The 17,726-nt window shown below is 47.7% G+C and overlaps 30 non-coding genes across 30 annotated transcripts; all 30 read right to left on the minus strand.

Annotated features, from left to right (window-relative positions):
- Window positions 1-61: 61 nt before the first annotated feature.
- LOC137882922 (U2 spliceosomal RNA) lies at window positions 62-252 on the minus strand. Its single transcript, XR_011104340.1, has one exon. It is a non-coding gene; the product is annotated as a U2 spliceosomal RNA (small nuclear RNA).
- A 179-nt stretch (window positions 253-431) lies between these two features.
- Window positions 432-546, minus strand: LOC137882535 (U5 spliceosomal RNA). The gene has a single exon (XR_011103971.1). It is a non-coding gene; the product is annotated as a U5 spliceosomal RNA (small nuclear RNA).
- A 496-nt stretch (window positions 547-1,042) lies between these two features.
- On the minus strand, window positions 1,043-1,206 carry LOC137882734 (U1 spliceosomal RNA). The gene has a single exon (XR_011104159.1). It is a non-coding gene; the product is annotated as a U1 spliceosomal RNA (small nuclear RNA).
- Window positions 1,207-1,879: 673 nt separating this feature from the next.
- On the minus strand, window positions 1,880-2,070 carry LOC137882923 (U2 spliceosomal RNA). The gene has a single exon (XR_011104341.1). It is a non-coding gene; the product is annotated as a U2 spliceosomal RNA (small nuclear RNA).
- Window positions 2,071-2,248: 178 nt separating this feature from the next.
- On the minus strand, window positions 2,249-2,363 carry LOC137882579 (U5 spliceosomal RNA). Its single transcript, XR_011104012.1, has one exon. It is a non-coding gene; the product is annotated as a U5 spliceosomal RNA (small nuclear RNA).
- Window positions 2,364-2,859: 496 nt separating this feature from the next.
- Window positions 2,860-3,023, minus strand: LOC137882751 (U1 spliceosomal RNA). Its single transcript, XR_011104175.1, has one exon. It is a non-coding gene; the product is annotated as a U1 spliceosomal RNA (small nuclear RNA).
- A 673-nt stretch (window positions 3,024-3,696) lies between these two features.
- On the minus strand, window positions 3,697-3,887 carry LOC137882964 (U2 spliceosomal RNA). The gene has a single exon (XR_011104379.1). It is a non-coding gene; the product is annotated as a U2 spliceosomal RNA (small nuclear RNA).
- Window positions 3,888-4,066: 179 nt separating this feature from the next.
- Window positions 4,067-4,181, minus strand: LOC137882619 (U5 spliceosomal RNA). Its single transcript, XR_011104050.1, has one exon. It is a non-coding gene; the product is annotated as a U5 spliceosomal RNA (small nuclear RNA).
- Window positions 4,182-4,677: 496 nt separating this feature from the next.
- LOC137882687 (U1 spliceosomal RNA) lies at window positions 4,678-4,841 on the minus strand. Its single transcript, XR_011104113.1, has one exon. It is a non-coding gene; the product is annotated as a U1 spliceosomal RNA (small nuclear RNA).
- A 673-nt stretch (window positions 4,842-5,514) lies between these two features.
- LOC137882959 (U2 spliceosomal RNA) lies at window positions 5,515-5,705 on the minus strand. Its single transcript, XR_011104374.1, has one exon. It is a non-coding gene; the product is annotated as a U2 spliceosomal RNA (small nuclear RNA).
- A 178-nt stretch (window positions 5,706-5,883) lies between these two features.
- Window positions 5,884-5,999, minus strand: LOC137882555 (U5 spliceosomal RNA). Its single transcript, XR_011103989.1, has one exon. It is a non-coding gene; the product is annotated as a U5 spliceosomal RNA (small nuclear RNA).
- Window positions 6,000-6,494: 495 nt separating this feature from the next.
- On the minus strand, window positions 6,495-6,658 carry LOC137882735 (U1 spliceosomal RNA). The gene has a single exon (XR_011104160.1). It is a non-coding gene; the product is annotated as a U1 spliceosomal RNA (small nuclear RNA).
- A 673-nt stretch (window positions 6,659-7,331) lies between these two features.
- On the minus strand, window positions 7,332-7,522 carry LOC137883003 (U2 spliceosomal RNA). Its single transcript, XR_011104416.1, has one exon. It is a non-coding gene; the product is annotated as a U2 spliceosomal RNA (small nuclear RNA).
- A 178-nt stretch (window positions 7,523-7,700) lies between these two features.
- Window positions 7,701-7,815, minus strand: LOC137882650 (U5 spliceosomal RNA). The gene has a single exon (XR_011104079.1). It is a non-coding gene; the product is annotated as a U5 spliceosomal RNA (small nuclear RNA).
- Window positions 7,816-8,312: 497 nt separating this feature from the next.
- Window positions 8,313-8,476, minus strand: LOC137882689 (U1 spliceosomal RNA). Its single transcript, XR_011104115.1, has one exon. It is a non-coding gene; the product is annotated as a U1 spliceosomal RNA (small nuclear RNA).
- Window positions 8,477-9,149: 673 nt separating this feature from the next.
- Window positions 9,150-9,340, minus strand: LOC137882924 (U2 spliceosomal RNA). Its single transcript, XR_011104342.1, has one exon. It is a non-coding gene; the product is annotated as a U2 spliceosomal RNA (small nuclear RNA).
- Window positions 9,341-9,519: 179 nt separating this feature from the next.
- Window positions 9,520-9,634, minus strand: LOC137882536 (U5 spliceosomal RNA). Its single transcript, XR_011103972.1, has one exon. It is a non-coding gene; the product is annotated as a U5 spliceosomal RNA (small nuclear RNA).
- A 497-nt stretch (window positions 9,635-10,131) lies between these two features.
- On the minus strand, window positions 10,132-10,295 carry LOC137882690 (U1 spliceosomal RNA). The gene has a single exon (XR_011104116.1). It is a non-coding gene; the product is annotated as a U1 spliceosomal RNA (small nuclear RNA).
- A 673-nt stretch (window positions 10,296-10,968) lies between these two features.
- Window positions 10,969-11,159, minus strand: LOC137882925 (U2 spliceosomal RNA). Its single transcript, XR_011104343.1, has one exon. It is a non-coding gene; the product is annotated as a U2 spliceosomal RNA (small nuclear RNA).
- A 178-nt stretch (window positions 11,160-11,337) lies between these two features.
- On the minus strand, window positions 11,338-11,452 carry LOC137882598 (U5 spliceosomal RNA). Its single transcript, XR_011104030.1, has one exon. It is a non-coding gene; the product is annotated as a U5 spliceosomal RNA (small nuclear RNA).
- A 496-nt stretch (window positions 11,453-11,948) lies between these two features.
- LOC137882752 (U1 spliceosomal RNA) lies at window positions 11,949-12,112 on the minus strand. The gene has a single exon (XR_011104176.1). It is a non-coding gene; the product is annotated as a U1 spliceosomal RNA (small nuclear RNA).
- Window positions 12,113-12,785: 673 nt separating this feature from the next.
- On the minus strand, window positions 12,786-12,976 carry LOC137882965 (U2 spliceosomal RNA). Its single transcript, XR_011104380.1, has one exon. It is a non-coding gene; the product is annotated as a U2 spliceosomal RNA (small nuclear RNA).
- A 178-nt stretch (window positions 12,977-13,154) lies between these two features.
- Window positions 13,155-13,269, minus strand: LOC137882580 (U5 spliceosomal RNA). The gene has a single exon (XR_011104013.1). It is a non-coding gene; the product is annotated as a U5 spliceosomal RNA (small nuclear RNA).
- A 496-nt stretch (window positions 13,270-13,765) lies between these two features.
- Window positions 13,766-13,929, minus strand: LOC137882753 (U1 spliceosomal RNA). Its single transcript, XR_011104177.1, has one exon. It is a non-coding gene; the product is annotated as a U1 spliceosomal RNA (small nuclear RNA).
- Window positions 13,930-14,602: 673 nt separating this feature from the next.
- Window positions 14,603-14,793, minus strand: LOC137882966 (U2 spliceosomal RNA). The gene has a single exon (XR_011104381.1). It is a non-coding gene; the product is annotated as a U2 spliceosomal RNA (small nuclear RNA).
- A 179-nt stretch (window positions 14,794-14,972) lies between these two features.
- Window positions 14,973-15,087, minus strand: LOC137882620 (U5 spliceosomal RNA). The gene has a single exon (XR_011104051.1). It is a non-coding gene; the product is annotated as a U5 spliceosomal RNA (small nuclear RNA).
- Window positions 15,088-15,583: 496 nt separating this feature from the next.
- LOC137882691 (U1 spliceosomal RNA) lies at window positions 15,584-15,747 on the minus strand. Its single transcript, XR_011104117.1, has one exon. It is a non-coding gene; the product is annotated as a U1 spliceosomal RNA (small nuclear RNA).
- A 673-nt stretch (window positions 15,748-16,420) lies between these two features.
- Window positions 16,421-16,611, minus strand: LOC137882926 (U2 spliceosomal RNA). The gene has a single exon (XR_011104344.1). It is a non-coding gene; the product is annotated as a U2 spliceosomal RNA (small nuclear RNA).
- Window positions 16,612-16,790: 179 nt separating this feature from the next.
- LOC137882537 (U5 spliceosomal RNA) lies at window positions 16,791-16,905 on the minus strand. Its single transcript, XR_011103973.1, has one exon. It is a non-coding gene; the product is annotated as a U5 spliceosomal RNA (small nuclear RNA).
- A 495-nt stretch (window positions 16,906-17,400) lies between these two features.
- LOC137882771 (U1 spliceosomal RNA) lies at window positions 17,401-17,564 on the minus strand. The gene has a single exon (XR_011104195.1). It is a non-coding gene; the product is annotated as a U1 spliceosomal RNA (small nuclear RNA).
- Window positions 17,565-17,726: the final 162 nt, after the last annotated feature.

Consider the following 17,726-nt stretch of genomic DNA (forward strand, 5'->3'; position numbering starts at 1 on the left):
AGTCAAATCAATCAACAGACTGATCCATTTAGATTGGTGTTTGGTTGTCCACAAGGCATTTAAAGAGTGCACCGTTCCCGGCAATGCTGCAATACCGGGTCAATGCGTGGAGTGAACGGAGCAAGCCCTTTTTTCATCTCCCAATGCTAAAAATCTGCTTAATACATTATCCTCATATAGAGGACATATCAGATATTAAACTGATAAGAACAGATACTACACTTGATCTTAGCCAAAAGGCCGAGAAGCGATGAGCCCCAACTGTTTGCTTCCTGAGGCAACCTCCTAACACATTTCTCCCTTGTCGTGGTGCAGTTCATTCAATGGGTCATGGCAGTGGCTGCTGCTTTGCACACCCGTCCAAACCCTCCATAGTCAAGCACCTCGGTCTAGTTAAGGACAGCTGTCTTTCTTTTCACAAGTGTACAAGGCTCAGCCAAACGGCAAAGCCTGCCAAAAATAGGTTTAACTCATTGGTGTTCCTCTCCACGGAAGTCTTTAGTAAAAGGCGAAAGACTTGTGCGTTACGAAGAGAAACCAAAGTAAGTACAGCACTCTTGTCGAGAGCAGCTGAAGACCCTAGTCGTCCCAGTCAAAACGCTCATGGCAAGCCTGAGTTGACGTGCCCTGTTCCAAATCCAAAGCCACACCCCTGCCCACATCTTAAAGAGGGCAATATTCTCCAATGTACTATTTCCTTCCCTCCAATCAAAAGCACAAATCTCGCTGTGTTATTTTTTCTTCATTTCACTGTTGATTCAGAGCTGGAAATTTCTCCCAGCAGTCAGGGCTGATGTATACAGTGATTTGAGGCTGGGAGCACAGTCCTGGTGCAGTTCTTTCAATGGGGCATAGCAGTGGCTGCTGCTTGGCACACCTGTCCAAGCCCTCCATGGTCAAGCACCATGGTCTAGTTAAGGACATCTTTCTTCCTTTTCACAAACGCCCAGGACTCGGCTACAGGTATCGGCAAGCCGAATAGCAGCATGTTGAGGTCCATGTCCGTCTACCAACCGGGTGATATTTTTTTCAACTTAAAAATCAGGGGAGAGCGCGAACGCAGTCCCCCACTACCAGAAATTATGCAGTCGAGATTCCCACATTTGGGGAATTCGCAGTGGTCAGTGCAACCGGAGTGCAATGGTTGAAGCTCGCCCTGGGTGAACCACCTTCTTGATCATGGTATCTTCCCTGCCAGGTAAGTATGAGCTAGAAGACACAAAGACAGGGGTGGCATTCCCAGACACAGTACTCTGGATGACGGTTCCCAGATGGCATAATCCCAGAGTCAGCATTAGCTTCCCTTGGCAAGCTGTTTCTGCTTCTGAGAAAGCAAAAACAGCCCAGCAACCAAACGAAAATCTAAGCATGCTAACAATGGAAGGATCTTCGGAACACATTTCTCCCACAAAGAAGGGAAAATATCGGTGAGGAGAACACGCAATCATTTTAGGCCCATCCAAAAAGCCACACCCACTTCTCTCGGCAAACCCGGGCAATTTGCATTACTCAATACACAGCTTCACAGCATACAACAGACACTGCTGCACAGCTACGCTTGCACTTTTCTGGACAATCTGCAAACGAAATAGAGCCTACAAAATGACATCACCCACAATCTGACTCGGAGGACTGAAATTAGCATTCAGAGCTGGAAATTTCCCCAAGCAGTCAGGGCTGATGTATACAGTGATTTGAGGCTGGGAGCACAGTGTTGTTCCACAAAGGGCCTCGGTAAGGAGTAAACAGGGCCTTTGTTTGCCACAAGTCCCGGCCTTGAAGACAGACAGTGACTGTGACTCGCGTCGTTCATTTCAGAGTCAAATCAATCAACAGACTGATCCATTTAGATTGGTGTTTGGTTGTCCACAAGGCATTTAAAGAGTGCACCGTTCCCGGCAATGCTGCAATACCGGGTCAATGCGTGGAGTGAACGGAGCAAGCCCTTTTTTCATCTCCCAATGCTAAAAATCTGCTTAATACATTATCCTCATATAGAGGACATATCAGATATTAAACTGATAAGAACAGATACTACACTTGATCTTAGCCAAAAGGCCGAGAAGCGATGAGCCCCAACTGTTTGCTTCCTGAGGCAACCTCCTAACACATTTCTCCCTTGTCGTGGTGCAGTTCATTCAATGGGTCATGGCAGTGACTGCTGCTTTGCACACCCGTTCAAACCCTCCATAGTCAAGCACCTTGGTCTAGTTAAGGACAGCTGTCTTTCTTTTCACAAGTGTACAAGGCTCAGCCAAACGGCAAAGCCTGCCAAAATAAGTTTAACTCATTGGTGTTCCTCTCCACGGAAGTCTTTAGTAAAAGGCGAAAGACTTGTGCGTTATGAAGAGAAACCAAAGCAAGTACAGCACTCTTGTCGAGAGCAGCTGAAGACCCTAGTCGTCCCAGTCAAAACGCTCATGGTAAGCCTGAGTTGACGTGCCCTGTTCCAAATCCAAAGCCACACCCCTGCCCACATCTTAAAGAGGGCAATATTCTCCAATATACTATTTCCTTCCCTCCATTCAAAAGCACAAATCTCGCTGTGTTATTTTTTCTTCATTTCACTGTTGATTCAGAGCTGGAAATTTCCCCCAGCAGTCAGGGCTGATGTATACAGTGATTTGAGGCTGGCAGCACAGTCCTGGTGCAGTTCTTTCAATGGTGCATAGCAGTGGCTGCTGCTTGGCACACCTGTCCAAGCCCTCCATGGTCAAGCACCATGGTCTAGTTAAGGACATCTTTCTTCCTTTTCACAAACGCCCAGGACTCGGCTACAGGAATCGGCAAGCGGAATAGCAGCATGTTGAGGTCCATGTCCGTCTACCAACCGGGTGATATTTTTTTCAACTTAAAAATCAGGGGAGAGCGCGAACGCAGTCCCCCACTACCAGAAATTATGCAGCCGAGATTCCCACATTTGGGGAATTCGCAGTGGTCAGCACAACCGGAGTGCAATGGTTGAGCCTCGCCCTGCGTGAACCACCTTCTTGATCATGGTATCTTCCCTGCCAGGTAAGTATAAGTTGGAAGACACAGAGACAGGGGTGGCATTCCCAGACACAGTACTCTGGATGACGGTTCCCAGATGGCATAATCCCAGAGTCAGCATTAGCTTCCCTTGGCAAGCTGTTTCTGCTTCTGAGAAAGCAAACACAGCCCAGCAACCAAACGAAAATCTAAGCATGCTAACAATGGAAGGATCTTCGGAACACATTTCTCCCACAAAGAAGGGAAAATATCGGTGAGGAGAACACGCAATCATTTTAGGCCCATCCAAAAAGCCACACCCACTTCTCTCGGCAAACCCGGGCAATTTGCATTACTCAACACACAGCTTCACAGCATACAACAGACACTGCTGCACAGCTACGCTTGCACTTTTCTGGACAATCTGCAAACGAAATAGAGCCTACAAAATGACATCACCCACAATCTGACTCGGAGGACGGAAATTAGTATTCAGAGCTGGAAATTTCCCCAAGCAGTCAGGGCTGATGTATACAGTGATTTGAGGCTGGGAGCACAGTGTTGTTCCACAAAGGGCCTCGGTAAGGAGTAAACAGGGCCTTTGTTTGCCACAAGTCCCGGCCTTGAAGACAGACAGTGACTGTGACTCGCGTCGTTCATTTCAGAGTCAAATCAATCAACAGACTGATCCATTTAGATTGGTGTTTGGTTGTCCACAAGGCATTTAAAGAGTGCACCGTTCCCGGCAACGCTGCAATACCGGGTCAATGCGTGGAGTGAACGGAGCAAGCCCCTTTTTCATCTCCCAATGCTAAAAATCTGCTTAATACATTATCCTCATATAGAGGACATATCAGATATTAGACTGATAAGAACAGATACTACACTTGATCTTAGCCAAAAGGCCGAGAAGCGATGAGCCCCAACTGTTTGCTTCCTGAGGCAACCTCCTGACACATTTCTCCCTTGTCGTGGTGCAGTTCATTCAATGGGTCATGGCAGTGTCTGCTGCTTTGCACACCCGTCCAAACCCTCCATAGTCAAGCACCTCGGTCTAGTTAAGGACAGCTGTCTTTCTTTTCACAAGTGTACAAGGCTCAGCCGAACGGCAAAGTCTGCCAAAAATAGGTTTAACTCATTGGTGTTCCTCTCCACGGAAGTCTTTAGTAAAAGGCGAAAGAGTTGTGCGTCATGAAGAGAAACCAAAGTAAGTACAGCACTCTTGTCGAGAGCAGCTGAAGACCCTAGTCGTCCCAGTCAAAACGCTCATGGTAAGCCTGAGTTGACGTGCCCTGTTCCAAATCCAAAGCCACACCCCTGCCCACATCTTAAAGAGGGCAATATTCTCCAATGTACTATTTCCTTCCCTCCATTCAAAAGCACAAATCTCGCTGTGTTATTTTTTCTTCATTTCACTGTTGATTCAGAGCTGGAAATTTCCCCCAGCAGTCAGGGCTGATGTATACAGTGATTTGAGGCTGGCAGCACAGTCCTGGTGCAGTTCTTTCAATGGGGCATAGCAGTGGCTGCTGCTTGGCACACCTGTCCAAGCCCTCCATGGTCAAGCACCATGGTCTAGTTAAGGACATCTTTCTTCCTTTTCACAAACGCCCAGGACTCGGCTACAGGAATCGGCAAGCGGAATAGCAGCATGTTGAGGTCCATGTCCGTCTACCAACCGGGTGATATTTTTTTCAACTTAAAAATCAGGGGAGAGCGCGAACGCAGTCCCCCACTACCAGAAATTATGCAGTCGAGATTCCCACATTTGGGGAATTCGCAGTGGTCAGTGCAACCGGAGTGCAATGGTTGAGCCTCGCCCTGGGTGAACCACCTTCTTGATCATGGTATCTTCCCTGCCAGGTAAGTATGAGCTAGAAGACACAAAGACAGGGGTGGCATTCCCAGACACAGTACTCTGGATGACGGTTCCCAGATGGCATAATCCCAGAGTCAGCATTAGCTTCCCTTGGCAAGCTGTTTCTGCTTCTGAGAAAGCAAACACAGCCCAGCAACCAAACGAAAATCTAAGCATGCTAACAATGGAAGGATCTTCGGAACACATTTCTCCCACAAAGAAGGGAAAATATCGGTGAGGAGAACACGCAATCATTTTAGGCCCATCCAAAAAGCCACACCCACTTCTCTCGGCAAACCCGGGCAATTTGCATTACTCAACACACAGCTTCACAGCATACAACAGACACTGCTGCACAGCTACGCTTGCACTTTTCTGGACAATCTGCAAACGAAATAGAGCCTACAAAATGACATCACCCACAATCTGACTCGGAGGACGGAAATTAGCATTCAGAGCTGGAAATTTCCCCAAGCAGTCAGGGCTGATGTATACAGTGATTTGAGGCTGGGAGCACAGTGTTGTTCCACAAAGGGCCTCGGTAAGGAGTAAACAGGGCCTTTGTTTGCCACAAGTCCCGGCCTTGAAGACAGACAGCGACTGTGACTCGCGTCGTTCATTTCAGAGTCAAATCAATCAACAGACTGACCCATTTAGATTGGTGTTTGGTTGTCCACAAGGCATTTAAAGAGTGCACCGTTCCCGGCAATGCTGCAATACCTGGTCAATGCGTGGAGTGAACGGAGCAAGCCCCTTTTTCATCTCCCAATGCTAAAAATCTGCTTAATACATTATCCTCATATAGAGGACATATCAGATATTAAACTGATAAGAACAGATACTACACTTGATCTTAGCCAAAAGGCCGAGAAGCAATGAGCCCCAACTGTTTGCTTCCTGAGGCAACTTCCTGACACATTTCTCCCTTGTCGTGGTGCAGTTCATTCAATGGGTCATGGCAGTGGCTGCTGCTTTGCACACCCGTCCAAACCCTCCATAGTCAAGCACCTTGGTCTAGTTAAGGACAGCTGTCTTTCTTTTCACAAGTGTCCATGGCTCAGCCAAACGGCAAAGTCTGTCAAAAATAGGTTTAACTCATTGGTGTTCCACTCCACGGAAGTCTTTAGTAAAAGGCGAAAGACTTGTGCGTTATGAAGAGAAACCAAAGTAAGTACAGCACTCTTGTCGAGAGCAGCTGAAGACCCTAGTCGTCCCAGTCAAAACGCTCATGGTAAGCCTGAGTTGACGTGCCCTGTTCCAAATCCAAAGCCACACCCCTGCCCACATCTTAAAGAGGGCAATATTCTCCAATGTACTATTTCCTTCCCTCCAATCAAAAGCACAAATCTCGCTGTGTTATTTTTTCTTCATTTCACTGTTGATTCAGAGCTGGAAATTTCCCCCAGCAGTCAGGGCTGATGTATACAGTGATTTGAGGCTGGGAGCACAGTCCTGGTGCAGTTATTTCAATGGGGCATAGCAGTGGCTGCTGCTTGGCACACCTGTCCAAGCCCTCCATGGTCAAGCACCATGGTCTAGTTAAGGACATCTTTCTTCCTTTTCACAAACGCCCAGGACTCGGCTACAGGAATCGCAAGCGGAATAGCAGCATGTTGAGGTCCATGTCCGTCTACCAACCGGGTGATATTTTTTTCAACTTAAAAATCAGGGGAGAGCGCGAACGCAGTCCCCCACTACCAGAAATTATGCAGTCGAGATTCCCACATTTGGGGAATTCGCAGTGGTCAGTGCAACCGGAGTGCAATGGTTGAAGCTCGCCCTGGGTGAACCACCTTCTTGATCATGGTATCTTCCCTGCCAGGTAAGTATGAGCTAGAAGACACAAAGACAGGGGTGGCATTCCCAGACACAGTACTCTGGATGACGGTTCCCAGATGGCATAATCCCAGAGTCAGCATTAGCTTCCCTTGGCAAGCTGTTTCTGCTTCTGAGAAAGCAAACACAGCCCAGCAACCAAACGAAAATCTAAGCATGCTAACAATGGAAGGATCTTCGGAACACATTTCTCCCACAAAGAAGGGAAAATATCGGTGAGGAGAACACGCAATCATTTTAGGCCCATCCAAAAAGCCACACCCACTTCTCTCGGCAAACCCGGGCAATTTGCATTACTCAATACACAGCTTCACAGCATACAACAGACACTGCTGCACAGCTACGCTTGCACTTTTCTGGACAATCTGCAAACGAAATAGAGCCTACAAAATGACATCACCCACAATCTGACTCGGAGGACTGAAATTAGCATTCAGAGCTGGAAATTTCCCCAAGCAGTCAGGGCTGATGTATACAGTGATTTGAGGCTGGGAGCACAGTGTTGTTCCACAAAGGGCCTCGGTAAGGAGTAAACAGGGCCTTTGTTTGCCACAAGTCCCGGCCTTGAAGACAGACAGTGACTGTGACTCGCGTCGTTCATTTCAGAGTCAAATCAATCAACAGACTGATCCATTTAGATTGGTGTTTGGTTGTCCACAAGGCATTTAAAGAGTGCACCGTTCCCGGCAATGCTGCAATACCGGGTCAATGCGTGGAGTGAACGGAGCAAGCCCTTTTTTCATCTCCCAATGCTAAAAACCTGCTTAATACATTATCCTCATATAGAGGACATATCAGATATTAAACTGATAAGAACAGATACTACACTTGATCTTAGCCAAAAGGCCGAGAAGCGATGAGCCCCAACTGTTTGCTTCCTGAGGCAACCAACTAACACATTTTTCCCTTGTCGTGGTGCAGTTCATTCAATGGGTCATGGCAGTGACTGCTGCTTTGCACACCCGTTCAAACCCTCCATAGTCAAGCACCTTGGTCTAGTTAAGGACAGCTGTCTTTCTTTTCACAAGTGTACAAGGCTCAGCCAAACGGCAAAGCCTGCCAAAATAAGTTTAACTCATTGGTGTTCCTCTCCACGGAAGTCTTTAGTAAAAGGCGAAAGAGTTGTGCGTCATGAAGAGAAACCAAAGCAAGTACAGCACTCTTGTCGAGAGCAGCTGAAGACCCTAGTCGTCCCAGTCAAAACGCTCATGGTAAGCCTGAGTTGACGTGCCCTGTTCCAAATCCAAAGCCACACCCCTGCCCACATCTTAAAGAGGGCAATATTCTCCAATGTACTATTTCCTTCCCTCCATTCAAAAGCACAAATCTCGCTGTGTTATTTTTTCTTCATTTCACTGTTGATTCAGAGCTGGAAATTTCCCCCAGCAGTCAGGGCTGATGTATACAGTGATTTGAGGCTGGGAGCACAGTCCTGGTGCAGTTATTTCAATGGGGCATCGCAGTGGCTGCTGCTTGGCACACCTGTCCAAGCCCTCCATGGTCAAGCACCATGGTCTAGTTAAGGACATCTTTCTTCCTTTTCACAAACGCCCAGGACTCGGCTACAGGAATCGGCAAGCGGAATAGCAGCATGTTGAGGTCCATGTCCGTCTACCAACCGGGTGATATTTTTTTCAACTTAAAAAATCAGGGGAGAGCGCGAACGCAGTCCCCCACTACCAGAAATTATGCAGTCGAGATTCCCACATTTGGGGAATTCGCAGTGGTCAGTGCAACCGGAGTGCAATGGTTGAGCCTCGCCCTGGGTGAACCACCTTCTTGATCATGGTATCTTCCCTGCCAGGTAAGTATGAGCTAGAAGACACAAAGACAGGGGTGGCATTCCCAGACACAGTACTCTGGATGACGGTTCCCAGATGGCATAATCCCAGAGTCAGCATTAGCTTCCCTTGGCAAGCTGTTTCTGCTTCTGAGAAAGCAAACACAGCCCAGCAACCAAACGAAAATCTAAGCATGCTAACAATGGAAGGATCTTCAGAACACATTTCTCCCACAAAGAAGGGAAAATATCGGTGAGGAGAACACGCAATCATTTTAGGCCCATCCAAAAAGCCACACCCACTTCTCTCGGCAAACCCGGGCAATTTGCATTACTCAACACACAGCTTCACAGCATACAACAGACACTGCTGCACAGCTACGCTTGCACTTTTCTGGACAATCTGCAAACGAAATAGAGCCTACAAAATGACATCACCCACAATCTGACTCGGAGGACGGAAATTAGCATTCAGAGCTGGAAATTTCCCCAAGCAGTCAGGGCTGATGTATACAGTGATTTGAGGCTGGGAGCACAGTGTTGTTCCACAAAGGGCCTCGGTAAGGAGTAAACAGGGCCTTTGTTTGCCACAAGTCCCGGCCTTGAAGACAGACAGCGACTGTGACTCGCGTCGTTCATTTCAGAGTCAAATCAATCAACAGACTGATCCATTTAGATTGGTGTTTGGTTGTCCACAAGGCATTTAAAGAGTGCACCGTTCCCGGCAATGCTGCAATACCGGGTCAATGCGTGGAGTGAACGGAGCAAGCCCTTTTTTCATCTCCCAATGCTAAAAATCTGCTTAATACATTATCCTCATATAGAGGACATATCAGATATTAAACTGATAAGAACAGATACTACACTTGATCTTAGCCAAAAGGCCGAGAAGCGATGAGCCCCAACTGTTTGCTTCCTGAGGCAACCTCTTAACACATTTCTCCCTTGTCGTGGTGCAGTTCATTCAATGGGTCATGGCAGTGGCTGCTGCTTTGCACACCCGTCCAAACCCTCCATAGTCAAGCACCTCGGTCTAGTTAAGGACAGCTGTCTTTCTTTTCACAAGTGTACAAGGCTCAGCCAAACGGCAAAGCCTGCCAAAAATAGGTTTAACTCATTGGTGTTCCTCTCCACGGAAGTCTTTAGTAAAAGGCGAAAGACTTGTGCGTTACGAAGAGAAACCAAAGTAAGTACAGCACTCTTGTCGAGAGCAGCTGAAGACCCTAGTCGTCCCAGTCAAAACGCTCATGGTAAGCCTGAGTTGACGTGCCCTGTTCCAAATCCAAAGCCACACCCCTGCCCACATCTTAAAGAGGGCAATATTCTCCAATGTACTATTTCCTTCCCTCCATTCAAAAGCACAAATCTCGCTGTGTTATTTTTTCTTCATTTCACTGTTGATTCAGAGCTGGAAATTTCCCCCAGCAGTCAGGGCTGATGTATACAGTGATTTGAGGCTGGGAGCACAGTCCTGGTGCAGTTATTTCAATGGGGCATCGCAGTGGCTGCTGCTTGGCACACCTGTCCAAGCCCTCCATGGTCAAGCACCATGGTCTAGTTAAGGACATCTTTCTTCCTTTTCACAAACGCCCAGGACTCGGCTACAGGAATCGGCAAGCGGAATAGCAGCATGTTGAGGTCCATGTCCGTCTACCAACCGGGTGATATTTTTTTCAACTTAAAAAATCAGGGGAGAGCGCGAACGCAGTCCCCCACTACCAGAAATTATGCAGTCGAGATTCCCACATTTGGGGAATTCGCAGTGGTCAGTGCAACCGGAGTGCAATGGTTGAGCCTCGCCCTGGGTGAACCACCTTCTTGATCATGGTATCTTCCCTGCCAGGTAAGTATGAGCTAGAAGACACAAAGACAGGGGTGGCATTCCCAGACACAGTACTCTGGATGACGGTTCCCAGATGGCATAATCCCAGAGTCAGCATTAGCTTCCCTTGGCAAGCTGTTTCTGCTTCTGAGAAAGCAAACACAGCCCAGCAACCAAACGAAAATCTAAGCATGCTAACAATGGAAGGATCTTCGGAACACATTTCTCCCACAAAGAAGGGAAAATATCGGTGAGGAGAACACGCAATCATTTTAGGCCCATCCAAAAAGCCACACCCACTTCTCTCGGCAAACCCGGGCAATTTGCATTACTCAATACACAGCTTCACAGCATACAACAGACACTGCTGCACAGCTACGCTTGCACTTTTCTGGACAATCTGCAAACGAAATAGAGCCTACAAAATGACATCACCCACAATCTGACTCGGAGGACGGAAATTAGCATTCAGAGCTGGAAATTTCCCCAAGCAGTCAGGGCTGATGTATACAGTGATTTGAGGCTGGGAGCACAGTGTTGTTCCACAAAGGGCCTCGGTAAGGAGTAAACAGGGCCTTTGTTTGCCACAAGTCCCGGCCTTGAAGACAGACAGTGACTGTGACTCGCGTCGTTCATTTCAGAGTCAAATCAATCAACAGACTGATCCATTTAGATTGGTGTTTGGTTGTCCACAAGGCATTTAAAGAGTGCACCGTTCCCGGCAATGCTGCAATACCGGGTCAATGCGTGGAGTGAACGGAGCAAGCCCTTTTTTCATCTCCCAATGCTAAAAATCTGCTTAATACATTATCCTCATATAGAGGACATATCAGATATTAAACTGATAAGAACAGATACTACACTTGATCTTAGCCAAAAGGCCGAGAAGCGATGAGCCCCAACTGTTTGCTTCCTGAGGCAACCTCCTAACACATTTCTCCCTTGTCGTGGTGCAGTTCATTCAATGGGTCATGGCAGTGGCTGCTGCTTTGCACACCCGTTCAAACCCTCCATAGTCAAGCACCTTGGTCTAGTTAAGGACAGCTGTCTTTCTTTTCACAAGTGTACAAGGCTCAGCCAAACGGCAAAGCCTGCCAAAATAAGTTTAACTCATTGGTGTTCCTCTCCACGGAAGTCTTTAGTAAAAGGCGAAAGACTTGTGCGTTATGAAGAGAAACTAAAGCAAGTACAGCACTCTTGTCGAGAGCAGCTGAAGACCCTAGTCGTCCCAGTCAAAACGCTCATGGTAAGCCTGAGTTGACGTGCCCTGTTCCAAATCCAAAGCCACACCCCTGCCCACATCTTAAAGAGGGCAATATTCTCCAATATACTATTTCCTTCCCTCCATTCAAAAGCACAAATCTCGCTGTGTTATTTTTTCTTCATTTCACTGTTGATTCAGAGCTGGAAATTTCCCCCAGCAGTCAGGGCTGATGTATACAGTGATTTGAGGCTGGCAGCACAGTCCTGGTGCAGTTCTTTCAATGGTGCATAGCAGTGGCTGCTGCTTGGCACACCTGTCCAAGCCCTCCATGGTCAAGCACCATGGTCTAGTTAAGGACATCTTTCTTCCTTTTCACAAACGCCCAGGACTCGGCTACAGGAATCGGCAAGCGGAATAGCAGCATGTTGAGGTCCATGTCCGTCTACCAACCGGGTGATATTTTTTTCAACTTAAAAATCAGGGGAGAGCGCGAACGCAGTCCCCCACTACCAGAAATTATGCAGCCGAGATTCCCACATTTGGGGAATTCGCAGTGGTCAGCACAACCGGAGTGCAATGGTTGAGCCTCGCCCTGCGTGAACCACCTTCTTGATCATGGTATCTTCCCTGCCAGGTAAGTATAAGTTGGAAGACACAGAGACAGGGGTGGCATTCCCAGACACAGTACTCTGGATGACGGTTCCCAGATGGCATAATCCCAGAGTCAGCATTAGCTTCCCTTGGCAAGCTGTTTCTGCTTCTGAGAAAGCAAACACAGCCCAGCAACCAAACGAAAATCTAAGCATGCTAACAATGGAAGGATCTTCGGAACACATTTCTCCCACAAAGAAGGGAAAATATCGGTGAGGAGAACACGCAATCATTTTAGGCCCATCCAAAAAGCCACACCCACTTCTCTCGGCAAACCCGGGCAATTTGCATTACTCAACACACAGCTTCACAGCATACAACAGACACTGCTGCACAGCTACGCTTGCACTTTTCTGGACAATCTGCAAACGAAATAGAGCCTACAAAATGACATCACCCACAATCTGACTCGGAGGACGGAAATTAGCATTCAGAGCTGGAAATTTCCCCAAGCAGTCAGGGCTGATGTATACAGTGATTTGAGGCTGGGAGCACAGTGTTGTTCCACAAAGGGCCTCGGTAAGGAGTAAACAGGGCCTTTGTTTGCCACAAGTCCCGGCCTTGAAGACAGACAGTGACTGTGACTCGCGTCGTTCATTTCAGAGTCAAATCAATCAACAGACTGATCCATTTAGATTGGTGTTTGGTTGTCCACAAGGCATTTAAAGAGTGCACCGTTCCCGGCAACGCTGCAATACCGGGTCAATGCGTGGAGTGAACGGAGCAAGCCCCTTTTTCATCTCCCAATGCTAAAAATCTGCTTAATACATTATCCTCATATAGAGGACATATCAGATATTAGACTGATAAGAACAGATACTACACTTGATCTTAGCCAAAAGGCCGAGAAGCGATGAGCCCCAACTGTTTGCTTCCTGAGGCAACCTCCTGACACATTTCTCCCTTGTCGTGGTGCAGTTCATTCAATGGGTCATGGCAGTGACTGCTGCTTTGCACACCCGTTCAAACCCTCCATAGTCAAGCACCTTGGTCTAGTTAAGGACAGCTGTCTTTCTTTTCACAAGTGTACAAGGCTCAGCCAAACGGCAAAGCCTGCCAAAATAAGTTTAACTCATTGGTGTTCCTCTCCACGGAAGTCTTTAGTAAAAGGCGAAAGACTTGTGCGTTATGAAGAGAAACCAAAGCAAGTACAGCACTCTTGTCGAGAGCAGCTGAAGACCCTAGTCGTCCCAGTCAAAACGCTCATGGTAAGCCTGAGTTGACGTGCCCTGTTCCAAATCCAAAGCCACACCCCTGCCCACATCTTAAAGAGGGCAATATTCTCCAATATACTATTTCCTTCCCTCCATTCAAAAGCACAAATCTCGCTGTGTTATTTTTTCTTCATTTCACTGTTGATTCAGAGCTGGAAATTTCCCCCAGCAGTCAGGGCTGATGTATACAGTGATTTGAGGCTGGCAGCACAGTCCTGGTGCAGTTCTTTCAATGGTGCATAGCAGTGGCTGCTGCTTGGCACACCTGTCCAAGCCCTCCATGGTCAAGCACCATGGTCTAGTTAAGGACATCTTTCTTCCTTTTCACAAACGCCCAGGACTCGGCTACAGGAATCGGCAAGCGGAATAGCAGCATGTTGAGGTCCATGTCCGTCTACCAACCGGGTGATATTTTTTTCAACTTAAAAATCAGGGGAGAGCGCGAACGCAGTCCCCCACTACCAGAAATTATGCAGCCGAGATTCCCACATTTGGGGAATTCGCAGTGGTCAGCACAACCGGAGTGCAATGGTTGAGCCTCGCCCTGCGTGAACCACCTTCTTGATCATGGTATCTTCCCTGCCAGGTAAGTATAAGTTGGAAGACACAGAGACAGGGGTGGCATTCCCAGACACAGTACTCTGGATGACGGTTCCCAGATGGCATAATCCCAGAGTCAGCATTAGCTTCCCTTGGCAAGCTGTTTCTGCTTCTGAGAAAGCAAACACAGCCCAGCAACCAAACGAAAATCTAAGCATGCTAACAATGGAAGGATCTTCGGAACACATTTCTCCCACAAAGAAGGGAAAATATCGGTGAGGAGAACACGCAATCATTTTAGGCCCATCCAAAAAGCCACACCCACTTCTCTCGGCAAACCCGGGCAATTTGCATTACTCAACACACAGCTTCACAGCATACAACAGACACTGCTGCACAGCTACGCTTGCACTTTTCTGGACAATCTGCAAACGAAATAGAGCCTACAAAATGACATCACCCACAATCTGACTCGGAGGACGGAAATTAGCATTCAGAGCTGGAAATTTCCCCAAGCAGTCAGGGCTGATGTATACAGTGATTTGAGGCTGGGAGCACAGTGTTGTTCCACAAAGGGCCTCGGTAAGGAGTAAACAGGGCCTTTGTTTGCCACAAGTCCCGGCCTTGAAGACAGACAGTGACTGTGACTCGCGTCGTTCATTTCAGAGTCAAATCAATCAACAGACTGATCCATTTAGATTGGTGTTTGGTTGTCCACAAGGCATTTAAAGAGTGCACCGTTCCCGGCAACGCTGCAATACCGGGTCAATGCGTGGAGTGAACGGAGCAAGCCCCTTTTTCATCTCCCAATGCTAAAAATCTGCTTAATACATTATCCTCATATAGAGGACATATCAGATATTAGACTGATAAGAACAGATACTACACTTGATCTTAGCCAAAAGGCCGAGAAGCGATGAGCCCCAACTGTTTGCTTCCTGAGGCAACCTCCTGACACATTTCTCCCTTGTCGTGGTGCAGTTCATTCAATGGGTCATGGCAGTGTCTGCTGCTTTGCACACCCGTCCAAACCCTCCATAGTCAAGCACCTCGGTCTAGTTAAGGACAGCTGTCTTTCTTTTCACAAGTGTACAAGGCTCAGCCGAACGGCAAAGTCTGCCAAAAATAGGTTTAACTCATTGGTGTTCCTCTCCACGGAAGTCTTTAGTAAAAGGCGAAAGAGTTGTGCGTCATGAAGAGAAACCAAAGTAAGTACAGCACTCTTGTCGAGAGCAGCTGAAGACCCTAGTCGTCCCAGTCAAAACGCTCATGGTAAGCCTGAGTTGACGTGCCCTGTTCCAAATCCAAAGCCACACCCCTGCCCACATCTTAAAGAGGGCAATATTCTCCAATGTACTATTTCCTTCCCTCCATTCAAAAGCACAAATCTCGCTGTGTTATTTTTTCTTCATTTCACTGTTGATTCAGAGCTGGAAATTTCCCCCAGCAGTCAGGGCTGATGTATACAGTGATTTGAGGCTGGCAGCACAGTCCTGGTGCAGTTCTTTCAATGGGGCATAGCAGTGGCTGCTGCTTGGCACACCTGTCCAAGCCCTCCATGGTCAAGCACCATGGTCTAGTTAAGGACATCTTTCTTCCTTTTCACAAACGCCCAGGACTCGGCTACAGGAATCGGCAAGCGGAATAGCAGCATGTTGAGGTCCATGTCCGTCTACCAACCGGGTGATATTTTTTTCAACTTAAAAATCAGGGGAGAGCGCGAACGCAGTCCCCCACTACCAGAAATTATGCAGTCGAGATTCCCACATTTGGGGAATTCGCAGTGGTCAGTGCAACCGGAGTGCAATGGTTGAGCCTCGCCCTGGGTGAACCACCTTCTTGATCATGGTATCTTCCCTGCCAGGTAAGTATGAGCTAGAAGACACAAAGACAGGGGTGGCATTCCCAGACACAGTACTCTGGATGACGGTTCCCAGATGGCATAATCCCAGAGTCAGCATTAGCTTCCCTTGGCAAGCTGTTTCTGCTTCTGAGAAAGCAAACACAGCCCAGCAACCAAACGAAAATCTAAGCATGCTAACAATGGAAGGATCTTCGGAACACATTTCTCCCACAAAGAAGGGAAAATATCGGTGAGGAGAACACGCAATCATTTTAGGCCCATCCAAAAAGCCACACCCACTTCTCTCGGCAAACCCGGGCAATTTGCATTACTCAACACACAGCTTCACAGCATACAACAGACACTGCTGCACAGCTACGCTTGCACTTTTCTGGACAATCTGCAAACGAAATAGAGCCTACAAAATGACATCACCCACAATCTGACTCGGAGGACGGAAATTAGCATTCAGAGCTGGAAATTTCCCCAAGCAGTCAGGGCTGATGTATACAGTGATTTGAGGCTGGGAGCACAGTGTTGTTCCACAAAGGGCCTCGGTAAGGAGTAAACAGGGCCTTTGTTTGCCACAAGTCCCGGCCTTGAAGACAGACAGCGACTGTGACTCGCGTCGTTCATTTCAGAGTCAAATCAATCAACAGACTGATCCATTTAGATTGGTGTTTGGTTGTCCACAAGGCATTTAAAGAGTGCACCGTTCCCGGCAATGCTGCAATACCGGGTCAATGCGTGGAGTGAACGGAGCAAGCCCTTTTTTCATCTCCCAATGCTAAAAATCTGCTTAATACATTATCCTCATATAGAGGACATATCAGATATTAAACTGATAAGAACAGATACTACACTTGATCTTAGCCAAAAGGCCGAGAAGCGATGAGCCCCAACTGTTTGCTTCCTGAGGCAACCTCCTAACACATTTCTCCCTTGTCGTGGTGCAGTTCATTCAATGGGTCATGGCAGTGGCTGCTGCTTTGCACACCCGTCCAAACCCTCCATAGTCAAGCACCTTGGTCTAGTTAAGGACAGCTGTCTTTCTTTTCACAAGTGTACAAGGCTCAGCCAAACGGCAAAGCCTGCCAAAAATAGGTTTAACTCATTGGTGTTCCTCTCCACGGAAGTCTTTAGTAAAAGGCGAAAGACTTGTGCGTTACGAAGAGAAACCAAAGTAAGTACAGCACTCTTGTCGAGAGCAGCTGAAGACCCTAGTCGTCCCAGTCAAAACGCTCATGGCAAGCCTGAGTTGACGTGCCCTGTTCCAAATCCAAAGCCACACCCCTGCCCACATCTTAAAGAGGGCAATATTCTCCAATGTACTATTTCCTTCCCTCCAATCAAAAGCACAAATCTCGCTGTGTTATTTTTTCTTCATTTCACTGTTGATTCAGAGCTGGAAATTTCTCCCAGCAGTCAGGGCTGATGTATACAGTGATTTGAGGCTGGGAGCACAGTCCTGGTGCAGTTCTTTCAATGGGGCATAGCAGTGGCTGCTGCTTGGCACACCTGTCCAAGCCCTCCATGGTCAAGCACCATGGTCTAGTTAAGGACATCTTTCTTCCTTTTCACAAACGCCCAGGACTCGCTACAGGTATCGGCAAGCCGAATAGCAGCATGTTGAGGTCCATGTCCGTCTACCAACCGGGTGATATTTTTTTCAACTTAAAAATCAGGGGAGAGCGCGAACGCAGTCCCCCACTACCAGAAATTATGCAGTCGAGAGTCCCACATTTGGGGAATTCGCAGTGGTCAGTGCAACCGGAGTGCAATGGTTGAAGCTCGCCCTGGGTGAACCACCTTCTTGATCATGGTATCTTCCCTGCCAGGTAAGTATGAGCTAGAAGACACAAAGACAGGGGTGGCATTCCCAGACACAGTACTCTGGATGACGGTTCCCAGATGGCATAATCCCAGAGTCAGCATTAGCTTCCCTTGGCAAGCTGTTTCTGCTTCTGAGAAAGCAAACACAGCCCAGCAACCAAACGAAAATCTAAGC

This window comes from Cebidichthys violaceus, unplaced genomic scaffold (genome assembly GCF_023349555.1).
Source record: "Cebidichthys violaceus isolate CVI_PGR_0920_01 unplaced genomic scaffold, fCebVio1.0.p SCAF_32, whole genome shotgun sequence".
NCBI lineage: Eukaryota > Metazoa > Chordata > Actinopteri > Perciformes > Stichaeidae > Cebidichthys > Cebidichthys violaceus.